The 14974-nt window shown below is 49.6% G+C and overlaps 54 non-coding genes across 54 annotated transcripts; all 54 read left to right on the forward strand.

Annotated features, from left to right (window-relative positions):
* Window positions 1-202: 202 nt before the first annotated feature.
* trnak-cuu (transfer RNA lysine (anticodon CUU)) lies at window positions 203-275 on the forward strand. Its single transcript has one exon. It is a non-coding gene; the product is annotated as a tRNA-Lys (tRNA).
* Window positions 276-348: 73 nt separating this feature from the next.
* On the forward strand, window positions 349-424 carry trnat-cgu (transfer RNA threonine (anticodon CGU)). The gene has a single exon. It is a non-coding gene; the product is annotated as a tRNA-Thr (tRNA).
* A 305-nt stretch (window positions 425-729) lies between these two features.
* Window positions 730-802, forward strand: trnak-cuu (transfer RNA lysine (anticodon CUU)). The gene has a single exon. It is a non-coding gene; the product is annotated as a tRNA-Lys (tRNA).
* A 73-nt stretch (window positions 803-875) lies between these two features.
* On the forward strand, window positions 876-950 carry trnat-ugu (transfer RNA threonine (anticodon UGU)). Its single transcript has one exon. It is a non-coding gene; the product is annotated as a tRNA-Thr (tRNA).
* Window positions 951-1256: 306 nt separating this feature from the next.
* On the forward strand, window positions 1257-1329 carry trnak-cuu (transfer RNA lysine (anticodon CUU)). Its single transcript has one exon. It is a non-coding gene; the product is annotated as a tRNA-Lys (tRNA).
* Window positions 1330-1402: 73 nt separating this feature from the next.
* Window positions 1403-1477, forward strand: trnat-ugu (transfer RNA threonine (anticodon UGU)). The gene has a single exon. It is a non-coding gene; the product is annotated as a tRNA-Thr (tRNA).
* Window positions 1478-1783: 306 nt separating this feature from the next.
* trnak-cuu (transfer RNA lysine (anticodon CUU)) lies at window positions 1784-1856 on the forward strand. Its single transcript has one exon. It is a non-coding gene; the product is annotated as a tRNA-Lys (tRNA).
* A 73-nt stretch (window positions 1857-1929) lies between these two features.
* Window positions 1930-2004, forward strand: trnat-cgu (transfer RNA threonine (anticodon CGU)). Its single transcript has one exon. It is a non-coding gene; the product is annotated as a tRNA-Thr (tRNA).
* A 306-nt stretch (window positions 2005-2310) lies between these two features.
* On the forward strand, window positions 2311-2383 carry trnak-cuu (transfer RNA lysine (anticodon CUU)). The gene has a single exon. It is a non-coding gene; the product is annotated as a tRNA-Lys (tRNA).
* Window positions 2384-2456: 73 nt separating this feature from the next.
* On the forward strand, window positions 2457-2531 carry trnat-ugu (transfer RNA threonine (anticodon UGU)). The gene has a single exon. It is a non-coding gene; the product is annotated as a tRNA-Thr (tRNA).
* Window positions 2532-2837: 306 nt separating this feature from the next.
* On the forward strand, window positions 2838-2910 carry trnak-cuu (transfer RNA lysine (anticodon CUU)). The gene has a single exon. It is a non-coding gene; the product is annotated as a tRNA-Lys (tRNA).
* A 73-nt stretch (window positions 2911-2983) lies between these two features.
* On the forward strand, window positions 2984-3058 carry trnat-ugu (transfer RNA threonine (anticodon UGU)). The gene has a single exon. It is a non-coding gene; the product is annotated as a tRNA-Thr (tRNA).
* Window positions 3059-3364: 306 nt separating this feature from the next.
* On the forward strand, window positions 3365-3437 carry trnak-cuu (transfer RNA lysine (anticodon CUU)). The gene has a single exon. It is a non-coding gene; the product is annotated as a tRNA-Lys (tRNA).
* A 73-nt stretch (window positions 3438-3510) lies between these two features.
* trnat-ugu (transfer RNA threonine (anticodon UGU)) lies at window positions 3511-3585 on the forward strand. The gene has a single exon. It is a non-coding gene; the product is annotated as a tRNA-Thr (tRNA).
* Window positions 3586-3891: 306 nt separating this feature from the next.
* Window positions 3892-3964, forward strand: trnak-cuu (transfer RNA lysine (anticodon CUU)). Its single transcript has one exon. It is a non-coding gene; the product is annotated as a tRNA-Lys (tRNA).
* Window positions 3965-4037: 73 nt separating this feature from the next.
* On the forward strand, window positions 4038-4112 carry trnat-ugu (transfer RNA threonine (anticodon UGU)). The gene has a single exon. It is a non-coding gene; the product is annotated as a tRNA-Thr (tRNA).
* A 306-nt stretch (window positions 4113-4418) lies between these two features.
* On the forward strand, window positions 4419-4491 carry trnak-cuu (transfer RNA lysine (anticodon CUU)). Its single transcript has one exon. It is a non-coding gene; the product is annotated as a tRNA-Lys (tRNA).
* A 454-nt stretch (window positions 4492-4945) lies between these two features.
* Window positions 4946-5018, forward strand: trnak-cuu (transfer RNA lysine (anticodon CUU)). The gene has a single exon. It is a non-coding gene; the product is annotated as a tRNA-Lys (tRNA).
* Window positions 5019-5472: 454 nt separating this feature from the next.
* Window positions 5473-5545, forward strand: trnak-cuu (transfer RNA lysine (anticodon CUU)). Its single transcript has one exon. It is a non-coding gene; the product is annotated as a tRNA-Lys (tRNA).
* Window positions 5546-5618: 73 nt separating this feature from the next.
* On the forward strand, window positions 5619-5693 carry trnat-ugu (transfer RNA threonine (anticodon UGU)). The gene has a single exon. It is a non-coding gene; the product is annotated as a tRNA-Thr (tRNA).
* Window positions 5694-5999: 306 nt separating this feature from the next.
* trnak-cuu (transfer RNA lysine (anticodon CUU)) lies at window positions 6000-6072 on the forward strand. The gene has a single exon. It is a non-coding gene; the product is annotated as a tRNA-Lys (tRNA).
* Window positions 6073-6144: 72 nt separating this feature from the next.
* Window positions 6145-6219, forward strand: trnat-ugu (transfer RNA threonine (anticodon UGU)). The gene has a single exon. It is a non-coding gene; the product is annotated as a tRNA-Thr (tRNA).
* Window positions 6220-6525: 306 nt separating this feature from the next.
* On the forward strand, window positions 6526-6598 carry trnak-cuu (transfer RNA lysine (anticodon CUU)). The gene has a single exon. It is a non-coding gene; the product is annotated as a tRNA-Lys (tRNA).
* Window positions 6599-6671: 73 nt separating this feature from the next.
* On the forward strand, window positions 6672-6746 carry trnat-cgu (transfer RNA threonine (anticodon CGU)). The gene has a single exon. It is a non-coding gene; the product is annotated as a tRNA-Thr (tRNA).
* Window positions 6747-7052: 306 nt separating this feature from the next.
* On the forward strand, window positions 7053-7125 carry trnak-cuu (transfer RNA lysine (anticodon CUU)). The gene has a single exon. It is a non-coding gene; the product is annotated as a tRNA-Lys (tRNA).
* Window positions 7126-7198: 73 nt separating this feature from the next.
* On the forward strand, window positions 7199-7273 carry trnat-ugu (transfer RNA threonine (anticodon UGU)). The gene has a single exon. It is a non-coding gene; the product is annotated as a tRNA-Thr (tRNA).
* A 306-nt stretch (window positions 7274-7579) lies between these two features.
* trnak-cuu (transfer RNA lysine (anticodon CUU)) lies at window positions 7580-7652 on the forward strand. The gene has a single exon. It is a non-coding gene; the product is annotated as a tRNA-Lys (tRNA).
* Window positions 7653-7724: 72 nt separating this feature from the next.
* trnat-ugu (transfer RNA threonine (anticodon UGU)) lies at window positions 7725-7799 on the forward strand. The gene has a single exon. It is a non-coding gene; the product is annotated as a tRNA-Thr (tRNA).
* A 306-nt stretch (window positions 7800-8105) lies between these two features.
* trnak-cuu (transfer RNA lysine (anticodon CUU)) lies at window positions 8106-8178 on the forward strand. Its single transcript has one exon. It is a non-coding gene; the product is annotated as a tRNA-Lys (tRNA).
* A 73-nt stretch (window positions 8179-8251) lies between these two features.
* trnat-cgu (transfer RNA threonine (anticodon CGU)) lies at window positions 8252-8326 on the forward strand. Its single transcript has one exon. It is a non-coding gene; the product is annotated as a tRNA-Thr (tRNA).
* A 306-nt stretch (window positions 8327-8632) lies between these two features.
* trnak-cuu (transfer RNA lysine (anticodon CUU)) lies at window positions 8633-8705 on the forward strand. The gene has a single exon. It is a non-coding gene; the product is annotated as a tRNA-Lys (tRNA).
* Window positions 8706-8778: 73 nt separating this feature from the next.
* Window positions 8779-8853, forward strand: trnat-ugu (transfer RNA threonine (anticodon UGU)). Its single transcript has one exon. It is a non-coding gene; the product is annotated as a tRNA-Thr (tRNA).
* Window positions 8854-9159: 306 nt separating this feature from the next.
* trnak-cuu (transfer RNA lysine (anticodon CUU)) lies at window positions 9160-9232 on the forward strand. The gene has a single exon. It is a non-coding gene; the product is annotated as a tRNA-Lys (tRNA).
* A 72-nt stretch (window positions 9233-9304) lies between these two features.
* trnat-ugu (transfer RNA threonine (anticodon UGU)) lies at window positions 9305-9379 on the forward strand. The gene has a single exon. It is a non-coding gene; the product is annotated as a tRNA-Thr (tRNA).
* Window positions 9380-9685: 306 nt separating this feature from the next.
* Window positions 9686-9758, forward strand: trnak-cuu (transfer RNA lysine (anticodon CUU)). The gene has a single exon. It is a non-coding gene; the product is annotated as a tRNA-Lys (tRNA).
* A 73-nt stretch (window positions 9759-9831) lies between these two features.
* trnat-ugu (transfer RNA threonine (anticodon UGU)) lies at window positions 9832-9906 on the forward strand. The gene has a single exon. It is a non-coding gene; the product is annotated as a tRNA-Thr (tRNA).
* Window positions 9907-10212: 306 nt separating this feature from the next.
* trnak-cuu (transfer RNA lysine (anticodon CUU)) lies at window positions 10213-10285 on the forward strand. Its single transcript has one exon. It is a non-coding gene; the product is annotated as a tRNA-Lys (tRNA).
* A 73-nt stretch (window positions 10286-10358) lies between these two features.
* Window positions 10359-10433, forward strand: trnat-ugu (transfer RNA threonine (anticodon UGU)). The gene has a single exon. It is a non-coding gene; the product is annotated as a tRNA-Thr (tRNA).
* Window positions 10434-10739: 306 nt separating this feature from the next.
* Window positions 10740-10812, forward strand: trnak-cuu (transfer RNA lysine (anticodon CUU)). The gene has a single exon. It is a non-coding gene; the product is annotated as a tRNA-Lys (tRNA).
* Window positions 10813-10884: 72 nt separating this feature from the next.
* On the forward strand, window positions 10885-10959 carry trnat-ugu (transfer RNA threonine (anticodon UGU)). The gene has a single exon. It is a non-coding gene; the product is annotated as a tRNA-Thr (tRNA).
* A 602-nt stretch (window positions 10960-11561) lies between these two features.
* On the forward strand, window positions 11562-11634 carry trnak-cuu (transfer RNA lysine (anticodon CUU)). The gene has a single exon. It is a non-coding gene; the product is annotated as a tRNA-Lys (tRNA).
* A 73-nt stretch (window positions 11635-11707) lies between these two features.
* Window positions 11708-11782, forward strand: trnat-ugu (transfer RNA threonine (anticodon UGU)). Its single transcript has one exon. It is a non-coding gene; the product is annotated as a tRNA-Thr (tRNA).
* Window positions 11783-12088: 306 nt separating this feature from the next.
* On the forward strand, window positions 12089-12161 carry trnak-cuu (transfer RNA lysine (anticodon CUU)). Its single transcript has one exon. It is a non-coding gene; the product is annotated as a tRNA-Lys (tRNA).
* Window positions 12162-12233: 72 nt separating this feature from the next.
* trnat-ugu (transfer RNA threonine (anticodon UGU)) lies at window positions 12234-12308 on the forward strand. Its single transcript has one exon. It is a non-coding gene; the product is annotated as a tRNA-Thr (tRNA).
* A 306-nt stretch (window positions 12309-12614) lies between these two features.
* On the forward strand, window positions 12615-12687 carry trnak-cuu (transfer RNA lysine (anticodon CUU)). The gene has a single exon. It is a non-coding gene; the product is annotated as a tRNA-Lys (tRNA).
* A 73-nt stretch (window positions 12688-12760) lies between these two features.
* trnat-cgu (transfer RNA threonine (anticodon CGU)) lies at window positions 12761-12835 on the forward strand. Its single transcript has one exon. It is a non-coding gene; the product is annotated as a tRNA-Thr (tRNA).
* A 306-nt stretch (window positions 12836-13141) lies between these two features.
* Window positions 13142-13214, forward strand: trnak-cuu (transfer RNA lysine (anticodon CUU)). The gene has a single exon. It is a non-coding gene; the product is annotated as a tRNA-Lys (tRNA).
* A 72-nt stretch (window positions 13215-13286) lies between these two features.
* On the forward strand, window positions 13287-13361 carry trnat-ugu (transfer RNA threonine (anticodon UGU)). The gene has a single exon. It is a non-coding gene; the product is annotated as a tRNA-Thr (tRNA).
* Window positions 13362-13667: 306 nt separating this feature from the next.
* trnak-cuu (transfer RNA lysine (anticodon CUU)) lies at window positions 13668-13740 on the forward strand. The gene has a single exon. It is a non-coding gene; the product is annotated as a tRNA-Lys (tRNA).
* A 73-nt stretch (window positions 13741-13813) lies between these two features.
* Window positions 13814-13888, forward strand: trnat-ugu (transfer RNA threonine (anticodon UGU)). Its single transcript has one exon. It is a non-coding gene; the product is annotated as a tRNA-Thr (tRNA).
* A 306-nt stretch (window positions 13889-14194) lies between these two features.
* trnak-cuu (transfer RNA lysine (anticodon CUU)) lies at window positions 14195-14267 on the forward strand. The gene has a single exon. It is a non-coding gene; the product is annotated as a tRNA-Lys (tRNA).
* Window positions 14268-14339: 72 nt separating this feature from the next.
* Window positions 14340-14414, forward strand: trnat-ugu (transfer RNA threonine (anticodon UGU)). The gene has a single exon. It is a non-coding gene; the product is annotated as a tRNA-Thr (tRNA).
* A 306-nt stretch (window positions 14415-14720) lies between these two features.
* On the forward strand, window positions 14721-14793 carry trnak-cuu (transfer RNA lysine (anticodon CUU)). The gene has a single exon. It is a non-coding gene; the product is annotated as a tRNA-Lys (tRNA).
* A 73-nt stretch (window positions 14794-14866) lies between these two features.
* trnat-cgu (transfer RNA threonine (anticodon CGU)) lies at window positions 14867-14941 on the forward strand. Its single transcript has one exon. It is a non-coding gene; the product is annotated as a tRNA-Thr (tRNA).
* The last annotated feature ends 33 nt before the right edge of the window (window positions 14942-14974 follow it).

Below are 14974 nucleotides of genomic sequence, written 5' to 3' on the forward strand. Positions count from 1 at the left end.
GAAGCGACATGGTAAGCCTTGATGGCACAGGGGTTAGAGCATGCCACTCTTTGTTGGTAGACTATACACCCAGCGAATTTGAAGCAGTCATTTGAAACAGTGTCTGGACAAAATGTCAGCCTTGTGGACACAGGCCAAGCGTTTGAAACAATAACTGCCACAAAGTTCCCCGACCAGAATGCCTGTAGGTGCAAAGCAGTAAGCCCGGCTAGCTCAGTCGGTAGAGCATGAGACTCTTAATCTCAGGGTCGTGGGTTCGAGCCCCACGTTGGGCGTGTTTACATTATGGAGGCCGATCCTTCACGCTGAGAGGCTTCGAGTAGTTGAATCAACTATTGCTCATTCAGAGGTGCTGTGGCTTAGCTGGTTGAAAAGCGCCTGTCTCGTAAACAGGAGATCCTGGGTTCAATTCCCAGCAGCGCCTCACCTGTGTCTGTTTTATACGACTGGCACATTTCTTACCTTCACCCACAATATTGTGGATTCAGACGTTTTCCGTCACAAAGGACCCGACGAAAATGCCTCTGGAAGCGACATGGTAAGCCTGGATGGCACAGGGGTTAGAGCATGCCACTCTTTGTTGGTAGACTATACACCCAGCGAATTTGAAACAGTCATTTGAAACAGTGTCTGGACAAAATGTCAGCCTTGTGGACACAGGCAAAGCGTTTGAAACATTAACTGCCACAAAGTTCCCCAACCAGAATGCCTGTAGCTGCAAAGCAGTAAGCCCGGCTAGCTCAGTCGGTAGAGCATGAGACGCTTAATCTCAGGGTAGTGGGTTCGAGCCCCACGTTGGGCATGTTTACATTATGGAGGCCGATCCTTCACGCTGAGAGGCTTCGAGTAGTTGAATCAACTATTGCCCATTCAGAGGTGCTGTGGCTTAGCTGGTTGAAAGTGCCTGTCTTGTAAACAGGAGATCCTGGGTTCAACTCCCAGCAGCGCCTCACCTTTTTCTGTTTTATACAACTGGCACATTTTTTATCTTCACCCACAATATTGTGGATTCAGACGTTTTCCGTCACAAAGGTCCCAGACGAGAATGCCTCCGGAAGCGACATGGTAAGCCTGGATGGCACAGGGGTTAGAGCATGCCACTCTTTGTTGGTAGACTATACACCCAGCGAATTTGAAACAGTCATTTGAAACGGTGTCTGGACAAAATGTCAGCCTTGTGGACACAGGCCAAGCGTTTGAAACAATAACTGCCACAAAGGCCCCCGACCAGAAAGCCTGTAGCTGCAAAGCAGTAAGCCCGGCTAGCTCAGTCGGTAGAGCATGAGACTCTTTATCTCAGGGTCGTGGGTTCGAGCCCCACGTTGGGCGTGTTTACATTATGGAGGCCGATCCTTCACGCTGAGAGGCTTCGAGTAGTTGAATCAACTATTGCCCATTCAGAGGTGCTGTGGCTTAGCTGGTTGAAAGCGCCTGTCTTGTAAACAGGAGATCCTGGGTTCAACTCCCAGCAGCGCCTCACCTGTGTCTGTTTTATACAACTGGCACATTTCTTACCTTCACCCACAATATTGTGGATTCAGACGTTTTCCGTCACAAAGGTCCCAGACGAGAATGCCTCCGGAAGCGACATGGTAAGCCTGGATGGCACAGGGGTTAGAGCATGCCACTCTTTGTTGGTAGACTATACACCCAGCGAATTTGAAACAGTCATTTGAAACAGTGTCTGGACAAAATGTCAGCCTTGTGGACACAGGCCAAGCGTTTGAAACAATAACTGCCACAAAGTTCCCCGACCAGAATGCCTGTAGCTACAAAGCAGTAAGCCCGGCTAGCTCAGTCGGTAGAGCATGAGACTCTTAATCTCAGGGTCGTGGGTTCGAGCCCCACGTTGGGCGTGTTTACATTATGGAGGCCGATCCTTCACGCTGAGAGGCTTCGAGTAGTTGAATCAACTATTGCTCATTCAGAGGTGCTGTGGCTTAGCTGGTTGAAAGCGCCTGTCTCGTAAACAGGAGATCCTGGGTTCAACTCCCAGCAGCGCCTCACCTGCGTCTATTTTATACAACTGGCACATTTTTTATCTTCACCCACAATATTGTGGATTCAGACGTTTTCCATCACAAAGGTCCCCGACGAGAATGCCTCTGGAAGCAACATGGTAAGCCTGGATGGCACAGGGGTTAGAGCATGCCACTCTTTGTTGGTAGACTATACACCCAGCGAATTTGAAACAGTCATTTGAAACGGTGTTTGGACAAAATGTCAGCCTTGTGGACACAGGCCAAGCGTTTGAAACAATAACTGCCACAAAGGCCCCCGACCAGAATGCCTGTAGCTGCAAAGCAGCAAGCCCGGCTAGCTCAGTCGGTAGAGCATGAGATGCTTAATCTCAGGGTCGTGGGTTCGAGCCCCACGTTAGGCGTGTTTACATTATGGAGGCCGATCCTTCACGCTGAGAGGCTTCGAGTAGTTGAATCAACTATTGCCCATTCAGAGGTGCTGTGGCTTAGCTGGTTGAAAGCGCCTGTCTTGTAAACAGGAGATCCTGGGTTCAACTCCCAGCAGCGCCTCACCTTTTTCTGTTTTATACAACTGGCACATTTTTTATCTTCACCCACAATATTGTGGATTCAGACGTTTTCCGTCACAAAGGTCCCAGACGAGAATGCCTCCGGAAGCGACATGGTAAGCCTGGATGGCACAGGGGTTAGAGCATGCCACTCTTTGTTGGTAGACTATACACCCAGCGAATTTGAAACAGTCATTTGAAACGGTGTCTGGACAAAATGTCAGCCTTGTGGACACAGGCCAAGCGTTTGAAACAATAACTGCCACAAAGGCCCCCGACCAGAAAGCCTGTAGCTGCAAAGCAGTAAGCCCGGCTAGCTCAGTCAGTAGAGCATGAGACTCTTTATCTCAGGGTCGTGGGTTCGAGCCCCACGTTGGGCGTGTTTACATTATGGAGGCCGATCCTTCACGCTGAGAGGCTTCGAGTAGTTGAATCAACTATTGCCCATTCAGAGGTGCTGTGGCTTAGCTGGTTGAAAGCGCCTGTCTTGTAAACAGGAGATCCTGGGTTCAACTCCCAGCAGCGCCTCACCTGTGTCTGTTTTATACAACTGGCACATTTCTTACCTTCACCCACAATATTGTGGATTCAGACGTTTTCCGTCACAAAGGTCCCAGACGAGAATGCCTCCGGAAGCGACATGGTAAGCCTGGATGGCACAGGGGTTAGAGCATGCCACTCTTTGTTGGTAGACTATACACCCAGCGAATTTGAAACAGTCATTTGAAACAGTGTCTGGACAAAATGTCAGCCTTGTGGACACAGGCCAAGCGTTTGAAACAATAACTGCCACAAAGTTCCCCGACCAGAATGCCTGTAGCTACAAAGCAGTAAGCCCGGCTAGCTCAGTCGGTAGAGCATGAGACTCTTAATCTCAGGGTCGTGGGTTCGAGCCCCACGTTGGGCGTGTTTACATTATGGAGGCCGATCCTTCACGCTGAGAGGCTTCGAGTAGTTGAATCAACTATTGCCCATTCAGAGGTGCTGTGGCTTAGCTGGTTGAAAGCGCCTGTCTTGTAAACAGGAGATCCTGGGTTCAACTCCCAGCAGCGCCTCACCTGTGTCTGTTTTATACAACTGGCACATTTCTTACCTTCACCCACAATATTGTGGATTCAGACGTTTTCCGTCACAAAGGTCCCAGACGAGAATGCCTCCGGAAGCGACATGGTAAGCCTGGATGGCACAGGGGTTAGAGCATGCCACTCTTTGTTGGTAGACTATACACCCAGCGAATTTGAAACAGTCATTTGAAACAGTGTCTGGACAAAATGTCAGCCTTGTGGACACAGGCCAAGCGTTTGAAACAATAACTGCCACAAAGTTCCCCGACCAGAATGCCTGTAGCTACAAAGCAGTAAGCCCGGCTAGCTCAGTCGGTAGAGCATGAGACTCTTAATCTCAGGGTCGTGGGTTCGAGCCCCATGTTGGGCGTGTTTACATTATGGAGGCCGATCCTTCACGCTGAGAGGCTTCGAGTAGTTGAATCAACTATTGGCCATTCAGAGGTGCTGTGGCTTAGCTGGTTGAAAGCGCCTGTCTTGTAAACAGGAGATCCTGGGTTCAACTCCCAGCAGCGCCTCACCTGTGTCTGTTTTATACAACTGGCACATTTCTTATCTTCACCCACAATATTGTGGATTCAGACGTTTTCCATCACAAAGGTCCCCGACGAGAATGCCTCTGGAAGCAACATGGTAAGCCTGGATGGCACAGGGGTTAGAGCATGCCACTCTTTGTTGGTAGACTATACACCCAGCGAATTTGAAACAGTCATTTGAAACGGTGTCTGGACAAAATGTCAGCCTTGTGGACACAGGCCAAGCGTTTGAAACAATAACTGCCACAAAGGCCCCCGACCAGAATGCCTGTAGCTGCAAAGCAGTAAGCCCGGCTAGCTCAGTCGGTAGAGCATGAGACTCTTAATCTCAGGGTAGTGGGTTCGAGCCCCACGTTGGTCGTGTTTACATTATGGAGGCCGATCCTTCACGCTTAGTGGCTTCGAGTAGTTGAATCAACTATTGGCCATTCAGAGGTGCTGTGGCTTAGCTGGTTGAAATCGCCTGTCTTGTAAAAAGGAGATCCTGGGTTCAACTCCCAGCAGCGCCTCACCTGTTTCTGTTTTATACAACTGGCACATTTTTTATCTTCACCCACAATATTGTGGATTCAGACATTTTCCGTCACAAAGGTCCCAGACGAGAATGCCTCCGGAAGCGACATGGTAAGCCTGGATGGCACAGGGGTTAGAGCATGCCACTCTTTGTTGGTAGACTATACACCCAGCGAATTTGAAACAGTCATTTTAAACAGTGTCTGGACAAAATGTCAGCCTTGTGGACACAGGCCAAGCGTTTGAAACAATAACTGCCACAAAGTTCCCCGACCAGAATGCCTGTAGCTGCAAAGCAGTAAGCCCGGCTAGCTCAGTCGGTAGAGCATGAGACTCTTAATCTCAGGGTCGTGGGTTCGAGCCCCACGTTGGGCGTGTTTACATTATGGAGGCCGATCCTTCACGCTGAGAGGCTTCGAGTAGTTGAATCAACTATTGCCCAGTCAGAATTGCTGTGGCTTAGCTGGTTGAAAGCGCTTGTCTTGTAAACAGGAGATCCTGGGTTCAATTCCCAGCAGCGCCTCGACTGTGTCTGTTTTATACGACTGGCACATTTCTTACCTTCACCCACAATATTGTGGATTCAGACGTTTTCCGTCACAAAGGTCCCCGACGAGAATGCCTCTGGAAGCGACATGGTAAGCCTTGATGGCACAGGGGTTAGAGCATGCCACTCTTTGTTGGTAGACTATACACCCAGCTAATTTGAAGCAGTCATTTGAAACAGTGTCTGGACAAAATGTCAGCCTTGTGGACACAGGCCAAGCGTTTGAAACAATAACTGCCACAAAGTTCCCCGACCAGAATGCCTGTAGGTGCAAAGCAGTAAGCCCGGCTAGCTCAGTCGGTAGAGCATGAGACTCTTAATCTCAGGGTCGTGGGTTCGAGCCCCACGTTGGGCGTGTTTACATTATGGATTCCGATCCTTCACGCTGAGAGGCTTCGAGTAGTTGAATCAACTATTGGCCATTCAGAGGTGCTGTGGCTTAGCTGGTTGAAAGCGCCTGTCTTGTAAACAGGAGATCCTGGGTTCAACTCCCAGCAGCGCCTCACCTGTGTCTGTTTTATACAACTGGCACATTTCTTACCTTCACCCACAATATTGTGGATTCAGACATTTTCCGTCACAAAGGTCCCAGACGAGAATGCCTCTGGAAGCGACATGGTAAGCCTGGATGGCACAGGGGTTAGAGCATGCCACTCTTTGTTGGTAGACTATACACCCAGCGAATTTGAAACAGTCATTTGAAACGGTGTCTGGACAAAATGTCAGCCTTGTGGACACAGGCCAAGCGTTTGAAACAATAACTGCCACAAAGGCCCCCGACCAGAATGCCTGTAGCTGCCAAGCAGTAAGCCCGGCTAGCTCAGTCGGTAGAGCATGAGACTCTTAATCTCAGGGTCGTGGGTTCGAGCCCCACGTTGGGCGTGTTTACATTATGGAGGCCGATCCTTCACGCTTAGTGGCTTCGAGTAGTAAATCAACTATTGGCCATTCAGAGGTGCTGTGGCTTAGCTGGTTGAAAGCGCCTGTCTTGTAAACAGGAGATCCTGGGTTCAACTCCCAGCAGCGCCTCACCTGTGTTTATTTTATACAACTGGCACATTTCTTACCTTCACCCACAATATTGTGGATTCAGACATTTTCCGTCACAAAGGTCCCCGACGAGAATGCCTCTGGAAGCGACATGGTAAGCCTTGATGGCACAGGGGTTAGAGCATGCCACTCTTTGTTGGTAGACTATACACCCAGCTAATTTGAAGCAGTCATTTGAAACAGTGTCTGGACAAAATGTCAGCCTTGTGGACACAGGCCAAGCGTTTGAAACAATAACTGCCACAAAGTTCCCCGACCAGAATGCCTGTAGGTGCAAAGCAGTAAGCCCGGCTAGCTCAGTCGGTAGAGCATGAGACTCTTAATCTCAGGGTCGTGGGTTCGAGCCCCACGTTGGGCGTGTTTACATTATGGAGGCCGATCCTTCACGCTGAGAGGCTTCGAGTAGTTGAATCAACTATTGCTCATTCAGAGGTGCTGTGGCTTAGCTGGTTGAAAGCGCCTGTCTCGTAAACAGGAGATCCTGGGTTCAACTCCCAGCAGCGCCTCACCTGCGTCTATTTTATACAGCTGGCACATTTTTTATCTTCACCCACAATATTGTGGATTCAGACGTTTTCCATCACAAAGGTCCCCGACGAGAATGCCTCTGGAAGCAACATGGTAAGCCTGGATGGCACAGGGGTTAGAGCATGCCACTCTTTGTTGGTAGACTATACACCCAGCTAATTTGAAGCAGTCATTTGAAACAGTGTCTGGACAAAATGTCAGCCTTGTGGACACAGGCCAAGCGTTTGAAACAATAACTGCCACAAAGTTCCCCGACCAGAATGCCTGTAGGTGCAAAGCAGTAAGCCCGGCTAGCTCAGTCGGTAGAGCATGAGACTCTTAATCTCAGGGTCGTGGGTTCGAGCCCCACGTTGGGCGTGTTTACATTATGGATTCCGATCCTTCACGCTGAGAGGCTTCGAGTAGTTGAATCAACTATTGGCCATTCAGAGGTGCTGTGGCTTAGCTGGTTGAAAGCGCCTGTCTTGTAAACAGGAGATCCTGGGTTCAACTCCCAGCAGCGCCTCACCTGTGTCTGTTTTATACAACTGGCACATTTCTTACCTTCACCCACAATATTGTGGATTCAGACATTTTCCGTCACAAAGGTCCCAGACGAGAATGCCTCTGGAAGCGACATGGTAAGCCTGGATGGCACAGGGGTTAGAGCATGCCACTCTTTGTTGGTAGACTATACACCCAGCGAATTTGAAACAGTCATTTGAAACGGTGTCTGGACAAAATGTCAGCCTTGTGGACACAGGCCAAGCGTTTGAAACAATAACTGCCACAAAGGCCCCCGACCAGAATGCCTGTAGCTGCCAAGCAGTAAGCCCGGCTAGCTCAGTCGGTAGAGCATGAGACTCTTAATCTCAGGGTCGTGGGTTCGAGCCCCACGTTGGGCGTGTTTACATTATGGAGGCCGATCCTTCACGCTTAGTGGCTTCGAGTAGTAAATCAACTATTGGCCATTCAGAGGTGCTGTGGCTTAGCTGGTTGAAAGCGCCTGTCTTGTAAACAGGAGATCCTGGGTTCAACTCCCAGCAGCGCCTCACCTGTGTTTATTTTATACAACTGGCACATTTCTTACCTTCACCCACAATATTGTGGATTCAGACATTTTCCGTCACAAAGGTCCCCGACGAGAATGCCTCTGGAAGCGACATGGTAAGCCTTGATGGCACAGGGGTTAGAGCATGCCACTCTTTGTTGGTAGACTATACACCCAGCTAATTTGAAGCAGTCATTTGAAACAGTGTCTGGACAAAATGTCAGCCTTGTGGACACAGGCCAAGCGTTTGAAACAATAACTGCCACAAAGTTCCCCGACCAGAATGCCTGTAGGTGCAAAGCAGTAAGCCCGGCTAGCTCAGTCGGTAGAGCATGAGACTCTTAATCTCAGGGTCGTGGGTTCGAGCCCCACGTTGGGCGTGTTTACATTATGGAGGCCGATCCTTCACGCTGAGAGGCTTCGAGTAGTTGAATCAACTATTGCTCATTCAGAGGTGCTGTGGCTTAGCTGGTTGAAAGCGCCTGTCTCGTAAACAGGAGATCCTGGGTTCAACTCCCAGCAGCGCCTCACCTGCGTCTATTTTATACAGCTGGCACATTTTTTATCTTCACCCACAATATTGTGGATTCAGACGTTTTCCATCACAAAGGTCCCCGACGAGAATGCCTCTGGAAGCAACATGGTAAGCCTGGATGGCACAGGGGTTAGAGCATGCCACTCTTTGTTGGTAGACTATACACCCAGCTAATTTGAAGCAGTCATTTGAAACAGTGTCTGGACAAAATGTCAGCCTTGTGGACACAGGCCAAGCGTTTGAAACAATAACTGCCACAAAGTTCCCCGACCAGAATGCCTGTAGGTGCAAAGCAGTAAGCCCGGCTAGCTCAGTCGGTAGAGCATGAGACTCTTAATCTCAGGGTCGTGGGTTCGAGCCCCACGTTGGGCGTGTTTACATTATGGATTCCGATCCTTCACGCTGAGAGGCTTCGAGTAGTTGAATCAACTATTGGCCATTCAGAGGTGCTGTGGCTTAGCTGGTTGAAAGCGCCTGTCTTGTAAACAGGAGATCCTGGGTTCAACTCCCAGCAGCGCCTCACCTGTGTCTGTTTTATACAACTGGCACATTTCTTACCTTCACCCACAATATTGTGGATTCAGACATTTTCCGTCACAAAGGTCCCAGACGAGAATGCCTCTGGAAGCGACATGGTAAGCCTGGATGGCACAGGGGTTAGAGCATGCCACTCTTTGTTGGTAGACTATACACCCAGCGAATTTGAAACAGTCATTTGAAACGGTGTCTGGACAAAATGTCAGCCTTGTGGACACAGGCCAAGCGTTTGAAACAATAACTGCCACAAAGGCCCCCGACCAGAATGCCTGTAGCTGCCAAGCAGTAAGCCCGGCTAGCTCAGTCGGTAGAGCATGAGACTCTTAATCTCAGGGTCGTGGGTTCGAGCCCCACGTTGGGCGTGTTTACATTATGGAGGCCGATCCTTCACGCTTAGTGGCTTCGAGTAGTAAATCAACTATTGGCCATTCAGAGGTGCTGTGGCTTAGCTGGTTGAAAGCGCCTGTCTTGTAAACAGGAGATCCTGGGTTCAACTCCCAGCAGCGCCTCACCTGTGTTTATTTTATACAACTGGCACATTTCTTACCTTCACCCACAATATTGTGGATTCAGACATTTTCCGTCACAAAGGTCCCCGACGAGAATGCCTCTGGAAGCGACATGGTAAGCCTTGATGGCACAGGGGTTAGAGCATGCCACTCTTTGTTGGTAGACTATACACCCAGCTAATTTGAAGCAGTCATTTGAAACAGTGTCTGGACAAAATGTCAGCCTTGTGGACACAGGCCAAGCGTTTGAAACAATAACTGCCACAAAGTTCCCCGACCAGAATGCCTGTAGGTGCAAAGCAGTAAGCCCGGCTAGCTCAGTCGGTAGAGCATGAGACTCTTAATCTCAGGGTTGTGGGTTCGAGCCCCACGTTGGGCGTGTTTACATTATGGAGGCCGATCCTTCACGCTTAGTGGCTTCGAGTAGTTGAATCAACTATTGGCCATTCAGAGGTGCTGTGGCTTAGCTGGTTGAAAGCGCCTGTCTTGTAAACAGGAGATCCTGGGTTCAACTCCCAGCAGCGCCTCACCTGTGTCTGTTTTATACAACTGGCACATTTCTTACCTTCACCCACAATATTGTGGATTCAGACATTTTCCGTCACAAAGGTCCCAGACGAGAATGGCTCTGGAAGCGACATGGTAAGCCTGGATGGCACAGGGGTTAGAGCATGCCACTCTTTGTTGGTAGACTATACACCCAGCGAATTTGAAACAGTCATTTGAAACGGTGTCTGGACAAAATGTCAGCCTTGTGGACACAGGCCAAGCGTTTGAAACAAAAACTGCCACAAAGGCCCCCGACCAGAATGCCTGTAGCTGCAAAGCAGTAAGCCCGGCTAGCTCAGTCGGTAGAGCATGAGACTCTTAATCTCAGGGTCGTGGGTTCGAGCCCCACGTTGGGCGTGTTTACATTATGGAGGCCGATCCTTCACGCTTAGTGGCTTCGAGTAGTTGAATCAACTATTGGCCATTCAGAGGTGCTGTGGCTTAGCTGGTTGAAAGCGCCTGTCTTGTAAACAGGAGATCCTGGGTTCAACTCCCAGCAGCGCCTCACCTGTGTCTGTTTTATACAACTGGCACATTTCTTACCTTCACCCACAATATTGTGGATTCAGACATTTTCCGTCACAAAGGTCCCCGACGAGAATGCCTCTGGAAGCAACATGGTAAGCCTGGATGGCACAGGGGTTAGAGCATGCCACTCTTTGTTGGTAGACTATACACCCAGCGAATTTGAAACAGTCATTTGAAACGGTGTCTGGACAAAATGTCAGCCTTGTGGACACAGGCCAAGCGTTTGAAACAATAACTGCCACAAAGGCCCCCGACCAGAATGCCTGTAGCTGCCAAGCAGTAAGCCCGGCTAGCTCAGTCGGTAGAGCATGAGACTCTTAATCTCAGGGTCGTGGGTTCGAGCCCCACGTTGGGCGTGTTTACATTATGGAGGCCGATCCTTCACGCTTAGTGGCTTCGAGTAGTAAATCAACTATTGGCCATTCAGAGGTGCTGTGGCTTAGCTGGTTGAAAGCGCCTGTCTTGTAAACAGGAGATCCTGGGTTCAACTCCCAGCAGCGCCTCACCTGTGTCTGTTTTATACAACTGGCACATTTCTTACCTTCACCCACAATATTGTGGATTCAGACATTTTCCGTCACAAAGGTCCCAGACGAGAATGCCTCCGGAAGCGACATGGTAAGCCTGGATGGCACAGGGGTTAGAGCATGCCACTCTTTGTTGGTAGACTATACACCCAGCTAATTTGAAGCAGTCATTTGAAACAGTGTCTGGACAAGTCAGAATTGCTGTGGCTTAGCTGGTTGAAAGCGCTTGTCTTGTAAACAGGAGATCCTGGGTTCAATTCCCAGCAGCGCCTCGACTGTGTCTGTTTTATACGACTGGCACATTTCTTACCTTCACCCACAATATTGTGGATTCAGACGTTTTCCGTCACAAAGGTCCCCGACGAGAATGCCTCTGGAAGCGACATGGTAAGCCTTGATGGCACAGGGGTTAGAGCATGCCACTCTTTGTTGGTAGACTATACACCCAGCTAATTTGAAGCAGTCATTTGAAACAGTGTCTGGACAAAATGTCAGCCTTGTGGACACAGGCCAAGCGTTTGAAACAATAACTGCCACAAAGTTCCCCGACCAGAATGCCTGTAGGTGCAAAGCAGTAAGCCCGGCTAGCTCAGTCGGTAGAGCATGAGACTCTTAATCTCAGGGTCGTGGGTTCGAGCCCCACGTTGGGCGTGTTTACATTATGGATTCCGATCCTTCACGCTGAGAGGCTTCGAGTAGTTGAATCAACTATTGGCCATTCAGAGGTGCTGTGGCTTAGCTGGTTGAAAGCGCCTGTCTTGTAAACAGGAGATCCTGGGTTCAACTCCCAGCAGCGCCTCACCTGTGTCTGTTTTATACAACTGGCACATTTCTTACCTTCACCCACAATATTGTGGATTCAGACATTTTCCGTCACAAAGGTCCCAGACGAGAATGCCTCTGGAAGCGACATGGTAAGCCTGGATGGCACAGGGGTTAGAGCATGCCACTCTTTGTTGGTAGACTATACACCCAGCGAATTTGAAACAGTCATTTGAAACGGTGTCTGGACAAAATGTCAGCCTTGTGGACACAGGCCAAGCGTTTGAAACAATAACTGCCACAAAGGCCCCCGACCAGAATGCCTGTAGCTGCCAAGCAGTAAGCCCGGCTAGCTCAGTCGGTAGAGCATGAGACTCTTAATCTCAGGGTCGTGGGTTCGAGCCCCACGTTGGGCGTGTTTACATTATGGAGGCCGATCCTTCACGCTTAGTGGCTTCGAGTAGTAAATCAACTATTGGCCATTCAGAGGTGCTGTGGCTTAGCTGGTTGAAAGCGCCTGTCTTGTAAACAGGAGATCCTGGGTTCAACTCCCAGCAGCGCCTCACCTGTGTTTATTTTATACAACTGGCACATTTCTTACCTTCACCCACAATATTGTGGATTCAGACATTTTCCGTCACAAAGGTCCCCGACGAGAATGCCTCTGGAAGCGACATGGTAAGCCTTGATGGCACAGGGGTTAGAGCATGCCACTCTTTGTTGGTAGACTATACACCCAGCTAATTTGAAGCAGTCATTTGAAACAGTGTCTGGACAAAATGTCAGCCTTGTGGACACAGGCCAAGCGTTTGAAACAATAACTGCCACAAAGTTCCCCGACCAGAATGCCTGTAGGTGCAAAGCAGTAAGCCCGGCTAGCTCAGTCGGTAGAGCATGAGACTCTTAATCTCAGGGTCGTGGGTTCGAGCCCCACGTTGGGCGTGTTTACATTATGGAGGCCGATCCTTCACGCTGAGAGGCTTCGAGTAGTTGAATCAACTATTGCTCATTCAGAGGTGCTGTGGCTTAGCTGGTTGAAAGCGCCTGTCTCGTAAACAGGAGATCCTGGGTTCAACTCCCAGCAGCGCCTCACCTGCGTCTATTTTATACAGCTGGCACATTTTTTATCTTCACCCACAATATTGTGGATTCAGACGTTTTCCATCACAAAGGTCCCCGACGAGAATGCCTCTGGAAGCAACATGGTAAGCCTGGATGGCACAGGGGTTAGAGCATGCCACTCTTTGTTGGTAGACTATACACCCAGCGAATTTGAAACAGTCATTTGAAACGGTGTCTGGACAAAATGTCAGCCTTGTGGACACAGGCCAAGCGTTTGAAACAATAACTGCCACAAAGTTCCCCGACCAGAATGCCTGTAGGTGGAAAGCAGTAAGCCCGGCTAGCTCAGTCGGTAGAGCATGAGACTCTTAATCTCAGGGTCGTGGGTTCGAGCCCCACGTTGGGCGTGTTTACATTATGGAGGCCGATCCTTCACGCTTAGTGGCTTCGAGTAGTAAATCAACTATTGGCCATTCAGAGGTGCTGTGGCTTAGCTGGTTGAAAGCGCCTGTCTTGTAAACAGGAGATCCTGGGTTCAACTCCCAGCAGCGCCTCACCTGTGTCTGTTTTATACAACTGGCACATTTCTTACCTTCACCCACAATATTGTGGATTCAGACATTTTCCGTCACAAAGGTCCCAGACGAGAATGCCTCTGGAAGCGACATGGTAAGCCTGGATGGCACAGGGGTTAGAGCATGCCACTCTTTGTTGGTAGACTATACACCCAGCGAATTTGAAACAGTCATTTGAAACGGTGTCTGGACAAAATGTCAGCCTTGTGGACACAGGCCAAGCGTTTGAAACAATAACTGCCACAAAGGCCCCCGACCAGAATGCCTGTAGCTGCCAAGCAGTAAGCCCGGCTAGCTCAGTCGGTAGAGCATGAGACTCTTAATCTCAGGGTCGTGGGTTCGAGCCCCACGTTGGGCGTGTTTACATTATGGAGGCCGATCCTTCACGCTTAGTGACTTCGAGTAGTTGAATCAACTATTGGCCATTCAGAGGTGCTGTGGCTTAGCTGGTTGAAAGCGCCTTTCTTGTAAACAGGAGATCCTGGGTTCAACTCCCAGCAGCGCCTCACCTGTGTCTGTTTTATACAACTGGCACATTTCTTACCTTCACCCACAATATTGTGGATTCAGACATTTTCCGTCACAAAGGTCCCAGACGAGAATGCCTCTGGAAGCGACATGGTAAGCCTGGATGGCACAGGGGTTAGAGCATGCCACTCTTTGTTGGTAGACTATACACCCAGCGAATTTGAAACAGTCATTTGAAACGGTGTCTGGACAAAATGTCAGCCTTGTGGACACAGGCCAAGCGTTTGAAACAATAACTGCCACAAAGGCCCCCGACCAGAATGCCTGTAGCTGCAAAGCAGTAAGCCCGGCTAGCTCAGTCGGTAGAGCATGAGACTCTTAATCTCAGGGTCGTGGGTTCGAGCCCCACGTTGGGCGTGTTTACATTATGGAGGCCGATCCTTCACGCTTAGTGGCTTCGAGTAGTAAATCAACTATTGGCCATTCAGAGGTGCTGTGGCTTAGCTGGTTGAAAGCGCCTGTCTTGTAAACAGGAGATCCTGGGTTCAACTCCCAGCAGCGCCTCACCTGTGTTTATTTTATACAACTGGCACATTTCTTACCTTCACCCACAATATTGTGGATTCAGACATTTTCCGTCACAAAGGTCCCCGACGAGAATGCCTCTGGAAGCGACATGGTAAGCCTTGATGGCACAGGGGTTAGAGCATGCCACTCTTTGTTGGTAGACTATACACCCAGCTAATTTGAAGCAGTCATTTGAAACAGTGTCTGGACAAAATGTCAGCCTTGTGGACACAGGCCAAGCGTTTGAAACAATAACTGCCACAAAGTTCCCCGACCAGAATGCCTGTAGGTGCAAAGCAGTAAGCCCGGCTAGCTCAGTCGGTAGAGCATGAGACTCTTAATCTCAGGGTCGTGGGTTCGAGCCCCACGTTGGGCGTGTTTACATTATGGAGGCCGATCCTTCACGCTGAGAGGCTTCGAGTAGTTGAATCAACTATTGCTCATTCAGAGGTGCTGTGGCTTAGCTGGTTGAAAGCGCCTGTCTCGTAAACAGGAGATCCTGGGTTCAACTCCCAGCAGCGCCTCACCTGCGTCTATTTTATACAGCTGGCACATTT

Source organism: Hypomesus nipponensis, chromosome 18 (genome assembly GCF_054491055.1).
Source record: "Hypomesus nipponensis isolate SF chromosome 18, ASM5449105v1, whole genome shotgun sequence".
Lineage (NCBI taxonomy): Eukaryota > Metazoa > Chordata > Actinopteri > Osmeriformes > Osmeridae > Hypomesus > Hypomesus nipponensis.